Below are 13,053 nucleotides of genomic sequence, written 5' to 3' on the forward strand. Positions count from 1 at the left end.
TTTTCCGTGACTGGTCCAGGAGGTTGTTGGTGAGCACGAGCCCCAGCACCATGTATGGCAAGTTCTTGCTCTAAGGTTTCTCTCCTTTCTTTGACACTCCCTGGCTCACCTTGTCCCTACAGACACTCCCCACAAAGGGAACAAGCATGCAGGTGTAGGATGGCCACAAGGAAGGCACGGAAACAGGATTGTGGTCACGAGGAATAAACGTACCGGGTGAAGTTGGTAGGCAAGGTCGTGCTGCTAACAGCACGCTTGTCCCATAGACAAGCAGACAGAGATATTTCCTCCAATTCAGCCCTGGCTGTTTGAGAACTTGAAACTCCAGCACAGCAGTCCTATCTCTGACCCCACTACCTTTGCAGTCTGGGTGATACCTAGTGTAGTCTGGCCTCCCTCCCAGGCTGGGGCTGAGCAAGGGGAGACGGTATTAAGGTCACTGAGAGCCAGGTGCACCAAGGTTATGTCCCCATGGTTCAGGTAAAGAGCGAATCTCACCCGACGCAAATTTTCTACAGACCTGGAGTCTGGGCGTAACCCATTAAGAAGAGAGAGAGCTGTTTTCTGCATTTGTTCTTTCCTTCTGGCTCCCGCACTACAAGGTACAGGCCGGACGTGTAAACTACTTGGGACCCCAAAGCCAGACGGTAGACCACGTATATGTGGAAGAATCATTTCCTCCTTATTTTGTTTAAATAATAGGAAAAAAATAGTCTGATTAGAAATATTATCTTACAAGTAAGAACTGTGAAGTTCAGCTAGTTCTTGGGGGTAGGTTTTGTGGTCACATGAAAATTTGTTTCTGAGATGAGTAAACAGGGGGGCAGAGAGAGTCTGTTTAATACATTTCATGTTTTTCAAATTTTAAATGAGAAAATGTCATATGTATACAAGGATCTATAAAGGTAAATGAGTAGTTCAAACAGCATAATAAACTGAGCATCTGTATCTAAGGATTCAGATTAAGATCACAAGCATCTCAGAAGTTCCTTACATGCTCCTGTTAAGGGTCTCCCCTTACCCCCCCCACAAGGGGTAACTGCATCCTGATCCTGTACTAATAATTTGCTTGTTTTTTCATAATGCTTTACCATTCATGTATGAGCCCTCAGTAATAAATGGTTTAGTTTTGAAAAACCAAATTGTGAGCTCAATCCTACCTATGCCAGGAGAGGGTGGCATTACCCCTATTATATGAAGGATCCTAGAAGAGGAAAAGCTGAACAAGGTCTCTGAGTCATAATCAGGCTCTTCATTTTCTAGTTTCTTAAGGTGGAAGCTTAGATATGTTAGTTTTCTACCATAGGTGTTTAAATTTCTCTATAAAAATGCTATAGGGAACTCCCTGGCGGTCCAGTGGTTAGGACTTGGTGCTTCCACTGCAGGGGACTGATTTCGATCCCTGGTCAGAAAACTAAGGTTCTGCAAGCTGTGTGGCCAAAAACAGAAACAAAACAAAACAAAAAAGCTATAAATTTCTCTCAAAGTGTTGCTTTTTATGCATCCTACAAATTTGATATGGTGTTTTCATTTTTGTTTAGTTCAAAATATTTTCTAATTTTTCATGAGACTTGCACTCATGGATTACTAAGAAGTGAGCTGTTTAATTTTCAAATAATTGGGGTATTTTCTAGATCTTTCTATTATTGACTTCTAATTTAATTCATTATGGTCAGAGAACGAACACACTGAATTGTGATTTCAATTCTTTTAAATTTGGTAGAGTTTATTTTATGGCCCAGAATATGGCCTATCTTGTTGAATATTTTATGTTCACTTGAAAAGAATGTATTCTGCTGGTGTTGAGTGGAATATTCCATAAGTGTCAATTAGATCCAGTTGGTTGATGGGTATCATTCATTTTTTTCTACATCTTTGCTGATTTTCTGTCTACTTGTTCTATCAATTACTGAGAGAAAAGAATTGAAATATCAATTATAATTGATATCAAGTGTATGATCAATATATTGTATAATATCAAGTACAATTGTGGAACTGTCCATGTTTTCCTTTCAGTTTTATTAGTTTTTTCCTCTTTTTCTTTCTATTAGTATTTTGGAATGCTTTAATTAGGTGCATTAATGTATCTTCTTGGTGAGACAATACTTTTATCATTATGTACTGTTCCTTTTTATCCATGGTAATTTTCCTTGTTCTGAAGTCGACTTTGATGTTAATTTAGTTGCTCTGGCTTTCTTTTGCTTAGTGGTTTGATGAGTGTTTACATGATATACCTTTTTCCACCCTTTTATGTGTCTCTCAGTATAGTTTTCAGTTTGCATTTCTCTTATGATTGGTGAGGTTAAACATCTTTTTGTATATTTAAGGACTATATTTACATCTTTGTGTGAATTGCTGAACTCATGTTGTTTGTCTATTTTTTTCAGGTTTTTCATCTTTTGTTCTTTCCATTTTTAAACAATGTTTTGCATATGAGGAAGATTCGCTCTTTAGCTGTGATATATATTACAAATATTTTCTCCCAGTTTGCTAGTTGTATTTTAACTTTGTTTATGCTTTGGGGGTTTCATTTCCACGTTAAGATTTTTATTTATTTATTTTATATAGTTACATTTGTCATTCTTGTTTTGTTATTGCATCTGGGTTTTGAATCATAGTTAGAAAGCCTTTTTACATTAGCTTAAGAACATATATTCCAAATATTGTGTTCAAAAGTTACTTGGGTTAATACTCTCCATATATGTGTATATATATATCTATCTATCTATATATATATCTATATATATATATATCCAGATTAAAAAGGACCATGTTTTCTTCTAGTATTTGTATGGTTTCCTAAATCTATGATTCAGTAGGAATTTATTCTTTTTTTTTACAACTTTATTGGAGTATAATTGCTTTACAATGGTGTGTTAGTTTCTGCTTTATAACAAAGTGAATCAGTTATACATATACATATGTTCCCATATCTCTTCCCTTTTGCATCTCCCTCCCTCCCACCGTCCCTATCCCACACCTCTAGGTGGTCACAAAGCACCGAGTTGATCTCCCTGTGCTATGTGGCTGCTTCCCACTAGCTATCTATTTTACGTTTGGTAGTGTATATATGTCCATGTCACTCTCTCACTTTGTCCCAGCTTACCCTCCCCCCTCCCCATATCCTCAAGTCCATTCTCTAGTAGGTCTGTGTCTTTATTCCTGTCTTACCCCTAGGTTCTTCATGACATGTTTTTTTTTTTCTTAGATTCCATATATATGTGTTAGCATACGGTATTTGTCTTTCTCTTTCTCTTTCTGACTTACTTCACTCTGTATGACAGACTCTAGGTCCATCCACCTCACTACAAATAACTCAATTTCATTGCTTTTTATGGCTGAGTAATATTCCATTGTATTTATGTGCCACATCTTCTTTATCCATTCATCTGTTGATGGACACTTTGGTTGTTTCCATCTTCTGGCTATTGTAAATAGAGCTGCAATGAACATTTTGGTACATGACTCTTTTTGAATTATGGTTTTCTCAGGGTATATGCCCAGTAGTGGGACTGCTGGGTCATATGGTAGTTCTATTTGTAGTTTTTTAAGGAACCTCCATACTGCTCTCCATAGTGGCTGTACCAATTCACATTCCCACCAGTAGTGCAAGAGTGTTCCCTTTTCTCCACACCCTCTCCAGCATTTATTGTTTCTAGATTTTTTGATGATGGCCATTCTGACTGGTGTGAGATGATATCTCATTGTCGTTTTGATTTGCTTTTCTCTAATGATTAATGATGTTGAGAATTCTTTCATGTGTTTGTTGGCACTCTGTATATCTTCTTTGGAGAAATGTCTATTTAGGTCTTCTGCCCATTTTTGGATTGGGTTGTTTGTTTTTTTGTTATTGAGCTGCATGAGCTGCTTGTAAATTTTGGAGATGAATCCTTTGTCAGTTGCTTCATTGGCAAATATTTTCTCCCATTCTGAGGGTTGTCTTTTGGTCTAGTTTATGGATTCCTTGGCTGTGCAAAACCTTTGAAGTTTCATTAGGTCCCATTTGCTTATTTTTGTTTTTATTTCCATTTCTCTAGGAGGTGGGTCAGAAAGGATCTTGCTGTGGTTTATGTCATAGAGTGTTCTGCCTATGTTTTCCTCTAAGAGTTTGATAGTTTCTGGCCTTACATTTAGGTCTTTAATCCATTTTGAGCTTATTTTTGTGTATGGTGCTAGGGAGTGTTCTAATCTTATACTTTTACATGTACCTGTCCAGTTTCCCAGCACCACTTATTGAAGAGGCTGTCCTTTCTCCACTGTACATTCCTGCCTCCTTTATCAAAGATAAGGTGACCATATGTGCGTGGGTTTATCTCTGGGCTTTCTATCCTGTTCCATTGATGTATATTTCTGGTTTTGTGCCAGTACCATACTGTCTTGATTACTGTAGCTTTGTAGTATGGTCTGAAGTCAGGGAGCCTGATTCCTCCAGCTCCATTTTTCGTTCTCAAGATTGCTTTGGCTATTCGGGGTCTTTTGTGTTTCCATACAAATTGTGAATTTTTTTGTTCCTGTTCTGTGAAAAATGCCAGTGGTGGTTTGATAGGGATTGCACTGAATCTGTAGATTGCTCTGGGTAGTAGAGTCATTTTCACAATGTTGATTCTTCCTATCCAGGAACATGGTATATCTCTCCATCTATTTGTATCATCTTTAATTTCTTTCATCAGTGTCTTATAATTTTCTGCATACAGGTCTTTTGTCTCCTTAGGTAGGCTTATTCCTATATATTTTATTCTTTTTGTTGCAATGGTAAATGGGAGTGTTTTCTTGATTTCACTTTCAGATATTTCATCATTAGTGTATAGGAATGCAAGAGATTTCTGTGCATTAATTTTGTATCCTTCTACTTTACCAAATTCATTGATTCGCTCTAGTAGTTTTCTGGTAGCATCTTTAGGATTCTCTATGTATACTATCATGTCATCTGCAAACAGTGACAGCTTTACTTCTTCTTTTCTGATTTGGATTCCTTTTATTTCCTTTTCTTCTCTGACTGCTGTGGCTAAAACTTCCAAAACTATGTTGTGTAAGAGTGGTGAGAATGGGCAACCTTGTCTTGTTCCTGATCTTAGTGGAAATGCTTTCAGTTTTTCACCATTGAGGACGATGTTGGCTGTGGGTTTGTCATATATGGCCTTTATTATGTTGAGGAAAGTTCCCTCTCTGCCTACTTTCTGGAGTGTTTTTATCATAAAAGGGTGTTGAATTTTACTGAAAACTTTCTCTGCATTTATTGAGATGACCATATGGTTTTTCTCCTTCAGTTTGTTAATATGGTGTATCACATTGATTGATTTGCGTATATTGAAGAATCCTTGCATTCCTGGAATAAACCCCACCTGATCATGGTGTATGATCCTCTTAATGTGCCGTTGGATTCTGTTTGCTAGTATTTTGTTGAGGATTTTTGCATCTATATTCATCAGTGATATTGGCCTGTAGTTTTCTTTCTTTGTGACACCCTTGTCTGGTTTTGGTATCAGGGTGATGGTGGCCTTGTAGAATGAGTACCTCCCTCTGCTATATTTTCAAGAGTTTGAGAAGGATAGGTGTTAGCTCTTCTCTAAATGTTTGATAGAATTCGCCTGTGAAGCCATCTGGTCCTGAGCTTTTGTTTGTTGGAAGATTTTTAATCACAGTTTCAATTTCAGTGCTTGTGATTGGTCTGTTCATATTTTCTATTTCTTCCTGATTCAGCCTTGGCAGGTTGTGCATTTCTAAGAATTTGTCCATTTCTTCCAGGATGTCCAATTTATTGGCATAGAGTTGCTTGTAGTAATCTCTCATGATCTTTTGTATTTCTGCAGTGTCAGTTGTTACTTCTCCTTTTTCATTTCTAATTCTATTGATTTGAGTCTTCTCCCTTTTTTTCTTGATGAGTCTGGCTAATGGTTTATCAATTTTGTTTATCTTCTCAAATAACCAGCTTTTAGTTTTATTGATCTTTGCTATCATTTCCTTCATTTCTTTTTCACTTATTTCTGATCTGATCTTTATGATTTCTTTCCTTCTGCTAACTTTGGGTTTTTTTTTCTTCTTTCTCTAATTGCTTTAGGTGCAAGGTTAGGTTGTTTATTCGAGATGTTTCCTGTTTCTTAAGGTAGGACTGTATTGCTATAAACTTCCCTCTTAGAACTGCTTTTGCTGCATCACATAGGTTTTGGGTTGTCGTGTCTCCATTGTCATTTATTTCTAGGTATTTTTTTGATTTCCTCTTTGATTTCTTCAGTGATCACTTCGTTATTAAGTAGTGTATTGTTTAGCCTACATGTGTTTGTATTTTTTACAGATCTTTTCCTGTAATTGATATCTAGTCTCATAGCATTGTGGTTGGAAAAGATACTTGATACAATTTCAATTTTCTTAAATTTACCAAGGCTTGATTTGTGACCCAAGATATGACCTATCCTGGAGAATGTTCCATGAGCACTTGAGAAAAATGTGTATTCTGTTGTTTTTGGATGGAATGTCCTATAAATATCAATTAAGTCCATCTTGTTTAATGTATCATTTAAAGCTTGTGTTTCCTTATTTATTTTCATTTTGGATGATCTGTCCATTGGTGAAAGTGGGGTGTTAAAGTCCCCTACTATGAATGTGTTACTGTTGATTTCCCCTTTTATGGCTGTTAGTATTTGCCTTATGTATTAGGTGCTCCTATGTTGGGTGCATAAATATTTACAATTGTTATATCTTCTTCTTGGATTGACCCCTTGATCATTATGTAGTGTCATTCTTTTTCTCTTCTAATAGTCTTTATTTTAAAGTTTATTTTGTCTGATATGAGAATTGCTACTCCAGCTTTCTTTTGATTTCCATTTGCATGGAATATCTTTTTCCATCCCCTCACTTTCAGTCTGTATGTGTCTCTAGGTCTGAAGTGGGTCTCTTGTAGACAGCATATATATGGGTCTTGTTTTTGTATCCATTCAGCCAGTCTGTGTCTTTTGGTGGGAGCATATAATCCATTTACATTTATGGTAATTATCAATATGTATGTTCCTATTCCCATTTTCTTAATTGTTTTGGGTTTGTTATTGTAATTGTTAATTGTTTAACTGTTTAATTGTTTAATTGTTTCTTAATTGTTTTGGGTTTGTTATTTGTTATTGTAGGTCTTTTCCTTCTCTTGTGTTTCTTGCCATTTTCTTAATTGTTTTGGGTTTGTTATTGTAGGTCTTTTCCTTCTCTTGTGTTTCTTGCCTAGAGAAGGTCCTTTAGCATTTGTTGTAAAGCTGGTTTGGCGGTGCTGAACTCTCTCAGCTTTTGCTTGTCTGTAAAGGTTTTAATTTCTCCATCAAATCTGAATGAGATCCTTGCTGGGTAGAGTAATCTTGGTTGTAGGTTTTTCTCCTTCATCACTTTATATATGTCCTGCCACTCCCTTCTGGCTTGCAGAGTTTCTGCTGAAAGATCAGCTGTTAACCTTATGGGGATTCCCTTGTGTGTTATTTGTTGTTTTTCCCTTGCTGCTTTTAATATGTTTTCTTTGTATTTAATTTTTGACATTTTGATTAATATGTGTCTTGGCGTGTTTCTCCTTTGATTTACCCTGTATGGGACTCTCTGTGCTTCCTGGACTTGATTAACTATTTCCTTTCCCATATTAGGGAAGTTTTCAACTATAATCTCTTCAAATATTTTCTCAGCCCCTTTCTTTTTCTCTTCTTCTTCTGGAACCCCTATGAGTCGATTGTTGGTGCATTTAATGTTGTCCCAGACGTCTCTGAGACTGTCCTCAGTTCTTTTCATTCTTTTTTCTTTATTCTGCTCTGCAGTAGTTATTTCCACTATTTTATCTTCCAGGTCACTTATCCATTCTTCTGCTTCAGTTATTCTGCTATTGATTCCATCTAGAGTATTTTTAATTTCATTTATTGTATTGTTCATCGTTATTTGTTTCATCTTTAGTTCTTCTAGGTCCTTGTTAAATGTTTCTTGCATTTTCTCTATTCTATTTCCAAGATTTTGGATCATCCTTACTATCATTATTCTGAATTCTTTTTCAGATAGACTGCCTATTTGCTCTTCATTTGTTAGGTCTGGTGGGTTTTTATCTTGCTCCTTCATCTGCTGTGTGTTTTTCTTTCTTCTCATTTTGCTTATCTTACTGTGTTCGGGGTCTCCTTTTTGCAGGCTGCAGGTTCGTAGTTCCCGTTGTTTCTGGTGTCTGTCCCCAGTGGCTAAGGTTGGTTCAGTGGGTTGCGTTGGCTTCCTGGTGGAGGGGACTAGTGCCTGTGTTCTGGTGGATGAGGCTGGATCTTGCCTTTCTTGTGGGCAGGTCCACGTCTGGTGGTGTGTTTTGGGGTGTCTGTGGACTTATTATGATTTTAGGCAGCCTCTCTGCTAATGGGTGGGGCTGTGTTCCTGTCTTGCTAGTTGTTTGGCATAGGGTGTCCAGCACTGTAGCTTGCTGGTCGTTGAGTGAAGCTGGGTGTTTGTGTTGAGATGGAGATCCCTGGGAGATTTTCACCGTTTGATATTATGTGGAGCTGGGAGGTCTCTTGTTGACCAGTGTCCTGAAGTTGGCTCTCCCACCTCAGAGGCACAGCACTGACTCCTGGCTGCAGCACCAAGAGCCTTTCATTCACACAGCTCAGAATAAAAGGGAGAAAAAGTAGAAAGAAAGAAAGGGGATAAAAGAAAATAAGATAAAGTAAGATAAAATAATATCAAGTTATTAAAATAAAAAATAATTATTAAGAAAAAAATTTTTTAAAAAGTAAAAATAATAATAATAACGGACGGATAGAACCCTAGAACAAATGGTGAAAGCAAAGCTATACAGACAAAATCTCACACAGAAGCATACACATACACACTCACAAAAAATAGGAAAAAATCATAAATCTTGCTCTCAAAGTCCACCTCCTCAATTTGGGATGATTCGTTGTCTATTCAGGTATTCCACAGATGCAGGTACATCAAGTTGATTGTGGAGCTTTAATCTGCTGCTCCTGAGGCTGCTGGGAGAGATTTCCCTTTCTCTTCTTTGTTCGCACAGCTCCCGGGGTTCAGCTTTGGATTTGGCCCCACCTCTGTGTGTAGGTCGCCTGAGGGCGTCTGTTCTTCGCTCAGACATGACGGGGTTAAAGGAGCCGCTGATTCGGGGGCTCTGGCTCACTCAGGCCGGGGGGGAGGGAGGGGCACCATGCGGGGCGGGCCTGCGGCGGCAGAGGCCAACGTGATGTTGCACCAGACTGGGGCACGCCGTGCGTTCTCCCGGGGAAGTTGTCCCTGGATCCCGGGACCCTGGCAGTGGCAGGCTGCACAGGCTCCCCGGAAGTGGGGTGTGGATAGTGACCTGTGCTCGCACACAGGCTTCTTGGTGGCGGCAGCAGCAGCCTTAGAGTCTCATGCCCGTCTCTGGGGTCCGCGCTGTTAGCCGCGGCTGCGCCCGTCTCTGGAGCTCCTTTAAGCCGCGCTCTTAATCCCCTCTCCTCGCGCCCCAGGAAACAAAGAGGGAAGAAAAAGTCTCTTGCCTCTTTGGCAGGTCCAGACTTTTCCCCGGACTCCCTCCTGGCCAGCCGTGGCGCACTAACCCCCTGCAGGCTGTGTTCACGCCGCCAACCCCAGTCCTCTCCCTGCGCTCCGACCTAAGCCCGAGCCTCAACTCCCAGCCCCGCCCGCCCTGGCGGGTGAGCAGAGAAGCCTCTCGGGCTGGTGAGTGCCGGTCGGCCCTGATCCTCTGTGCGGGAATCTCTCCGCTTTGCCCCCTGCACCCCTGTTGCTGCGCTCTCTTCCGCGTCTCCGAAGCTGTCCCCCTCCACCACCCGCAGTCTCCGCCCGTGAAGGGGCTTCTAGTGTGTGGAAACCTTTCCTCCTTCATGGCTCCCTCCCACTGGTGCAGGTCCCGTCCCTATCCTTTTGTCTCTGTTTATTCTTTTTTCTTTTGCCCTACCCAGGTACGTGGGGAGTTTCTTGCCTTTTGGGAGGTCTGAGGTCTTCTGCCAGCGTTCAGTAGGTGTTCTGTAGGAGTTGTTCCACGTGTAGATGTATATCTGATGTATCTGTGGGGAGGAAGGTGATCTCCGCATCTTACTCTTCCACCATCTTCCCCGCCGTCCTGCAAGATCAGGAATTTATTCTTGTGTATGGTATAAGATATGAACATAATTTTATCTTTTTCCAAATGACTATCAAATCTTAGCACGGGGACTTCCCTGGTGGTGCAGTGGTTGAGAGTCCACCTGCTGATGCAGGGGACATGGGTTCGTGCCCTGGTCCGGGAAGATCCCACATGCCGCGGAGTGGCTGGGCCCGTGAGCCATGGCTGCTGAGCCTGCGCATCCGGAGCCTGTGCTCCGCAGCGGGAGAGGCCACAACAGTGAGAGGCCCATGTACCGCCAAAAAAAAAAAAATACTTGTTAGTATTTTTTTTTCATTGAGGCATAGTTGATTTACTATATTATATCAGTTTCAGGTGTACAACATAGTGATTCACAAATTTAAAGGTTATACTCCATTTATGGTTATTATAAAACATTGCTTATATTCCCGGTGCTGTACAATATATCCTTGTCACTTATTTATTTTATACATAGTAGTTTGTACCTCTAAAGCCCCTACCCCATCTTGCCCCTCCCTTCTTCCTCTCCCCGCTGGTAACCACTGGTTTGTTCTCTGTATCTGTGAGTCTGTTTCTTTTTTGTTACATTCCCTAGTTTTTCTTTTTTAGATTCCACGTATAAGTGATATCATACAGTATTTGTCTTTCTCCATCTGCCTTATTTCACTAAGCATAATACCCTCCGAGTCCATCCATATCGTACCTTGTTAGTATTTTTATTGGTATTGCCTTACCAAAAAATTGCTTTACAAAAATATTTTCTCTTTATCAATAGAGAGACTTGAGGGAATTCCCTGGTGGTCCAGTGGTGAGGACTCAGCCTTTTCACTGCCTGGGCCCGGGTTCAATACCTGGTGGGGAAAGTAAGATACAGCAAGCCACACAGTGTGACCAAAGGGGGAAAAAAATTAAGAGACTTGGGAAGAAGTTTATGAAGTGGAATCATCTTACTGAAGAACAAGTAATGTCTTTTTATTTGTTCAAGTCAACTTTTGTGTTTTTAAAAAGTTTAAAAAGTCTTTCCCATATAGATTTTGTACATTTATTGCATTAATTCATTCCTAGGATATTTTACCTTCATTGTTGCTATTGTAGATGAGATTTTTCCTTTCATTTTATCAGCTAACTTTTTAGGAAAGCTAATGATTTCTGCATGTTAGTGTTATAACTTGTTACTTTACTGAATTCTTTTGTTTTAGTTTTAGCATTGATTATCTTGAGTTTTACAGTTATGTGATCAGATCCTCTGCAAATAGAAATGGTTTTGTTTCTTTTCAGTTCTTACCTGTCCAGTCTGTCATGGCTTTCTCTTGCGTAATTGCATTGCTTAATACCTCCAGTACGGTGTGGCAGGTGGTGGTGATAATGGACACACTTGCCTTGTTCCTAATCCTAGCAGAAGTGCTGTTCGTGCACTGGTGCTTTCCCATTAGCAGGATGCTGGCTTTAGGGCTTTAGGACTAAGGTATATATAGTTTTAAGTATCTATCTATGATTAAGAAGGTGTCAATTAATTCCTATTTTAATTTGTTTTTACCAGGAATGAATGTTGCATTTTATAAAAGGTTTTGCAGCATCGATGCAGGCAGTCATATGATTTTTCTCATAGATCTATTACTAGGTTTTATTATATTAATGAATTTCTTAATAGTGACCCCATCTTGAATTCCTTTAATAATTCCCACTCTTTTTAAAAGCCCATTTTACTTTTTTCCTGGAATGCTTTTCTGCATCCCACCCACTTCATGTGAATGATTCCTGCGTATCTTTCCTCTCGGTGTTTATATGTCCTGCCTTTCCCTGACTTCCCACACTTTGTCTCTTTGTTATAATATCTCATGATAAGTCTATAAATTCATCAAATCATTCTATACATGTTAGCTTCCTCCTACGTGCCAGGCAGGATTCTAGGTATTGGGGAAGGAGTTGTGAACAAGGAAGCAAAGAACTGCCCTCAGGCAGCTCACAGACACCATTTATTTATTTATTTTCCTAACATTCAACACAATTCGTAGTTTAACACTGCCTGTCTGTTACTGTCTGTAAGCGTCATGAGAAAAAGACAGCGTTTGTCTTGTTCACTGTTGATACACCAGGTAGGTACAGTGGTAAGTATGTATTAGATGAATCTATAGATCTATGTTTATTTTTATATTTTACATATTTTGTATTCCAGGCTAGGAGAAACTAGTCACAATTACACACACATACTTTTTTTTTTTTCAGTTCAACTATAAACTTTTCTCACCCGTATGTAGTTGAAACCTCTCATGAAGAAATGTCACTGAGGGACAGTCTGGGCTTCATTTTCTATTCAGCAGACATTCCTCTCACTTTTGCCTTTGAATAAATGAGTTCATTTAAATTTTATTAAGCAAGGACTAGAAGTCTGGAACGAGCTGGCCCTCCTGTGGGCCTCCCAGAATGGATGGGCTGTGGTCCACGAGGAGGATGTGCTGTTCTGGTGGGTAACAGAGCTGGAAGAAACTGAAGTCCGGAGTCAGCCTTTCAAGCCACCAAAACCAAAGCGTTGTCTTTCACAGGAGGGTTTTAGAAGAACAAAGAGTTTCAGATCTATAAAACCAAAATGATGCCTTTTGGACAGGTCTACATTGAAAGGATACCTGGTCTGTGATGACGCTGTGTGGCTGCCAGAAGCACAGAGCACCGTACAGTAGACAGCCAGCAAGGCTCGGGACACAAACAATTCTTGAACAACAGTGTTCCCAGAACTGGAGTGACCTCCCTCTGCTTCTAGGGCCCATGATATGTTTGTATCACTTTAGAGCAGGGATTCTCAGATGTCAGGGAGGATACCCAAGTCACTGTGAACTGCAAACCCCCTTAGAATGTATTTAGTTCTACCATGGAGGGTGGGTGAGACGGGGAGCAGACAGAGCTATCACCCACCACCCGGGACCATCAGTGTGGAAACCGCTGCTGGGGCGAGTGGGTGCTGCAGAGCTGGGTGGATGCATGCA

The 13,053-nt window shown here is 39.9% G+C and overlaps 1 long non-coding RNA gene across 1 annotated transcript in view; it reads left to right on the top strand.

Annotated features, from left to right (window-relative positions):
• The window catches only part of LOC132507353 (uncharacterized), a 51,419-nt gene that overhangs the window by 36,051 nt on the left and 2,315 nt on the right, over positions 1 to 13,053 (top strand). The gene's annotated exons all lie outside the window — the stretch shown is intronic.

The sequence above is a fragment of the Lagenorhynchus albirostris genome, chromosome 16, assembly GCF_949774975.1.
Source record: "Lagenorhynchus albirostris chromosome 16, mLagAlb1.1, whole genome shotgun sequence".
Classification (NCBI taxonomy): Eukaryota; Metazoa; Chordata; class Mammalia; order Artiodactyla; family Delphinidae; genus Lagenorhynchus; species Lagenorhynchus albirostris.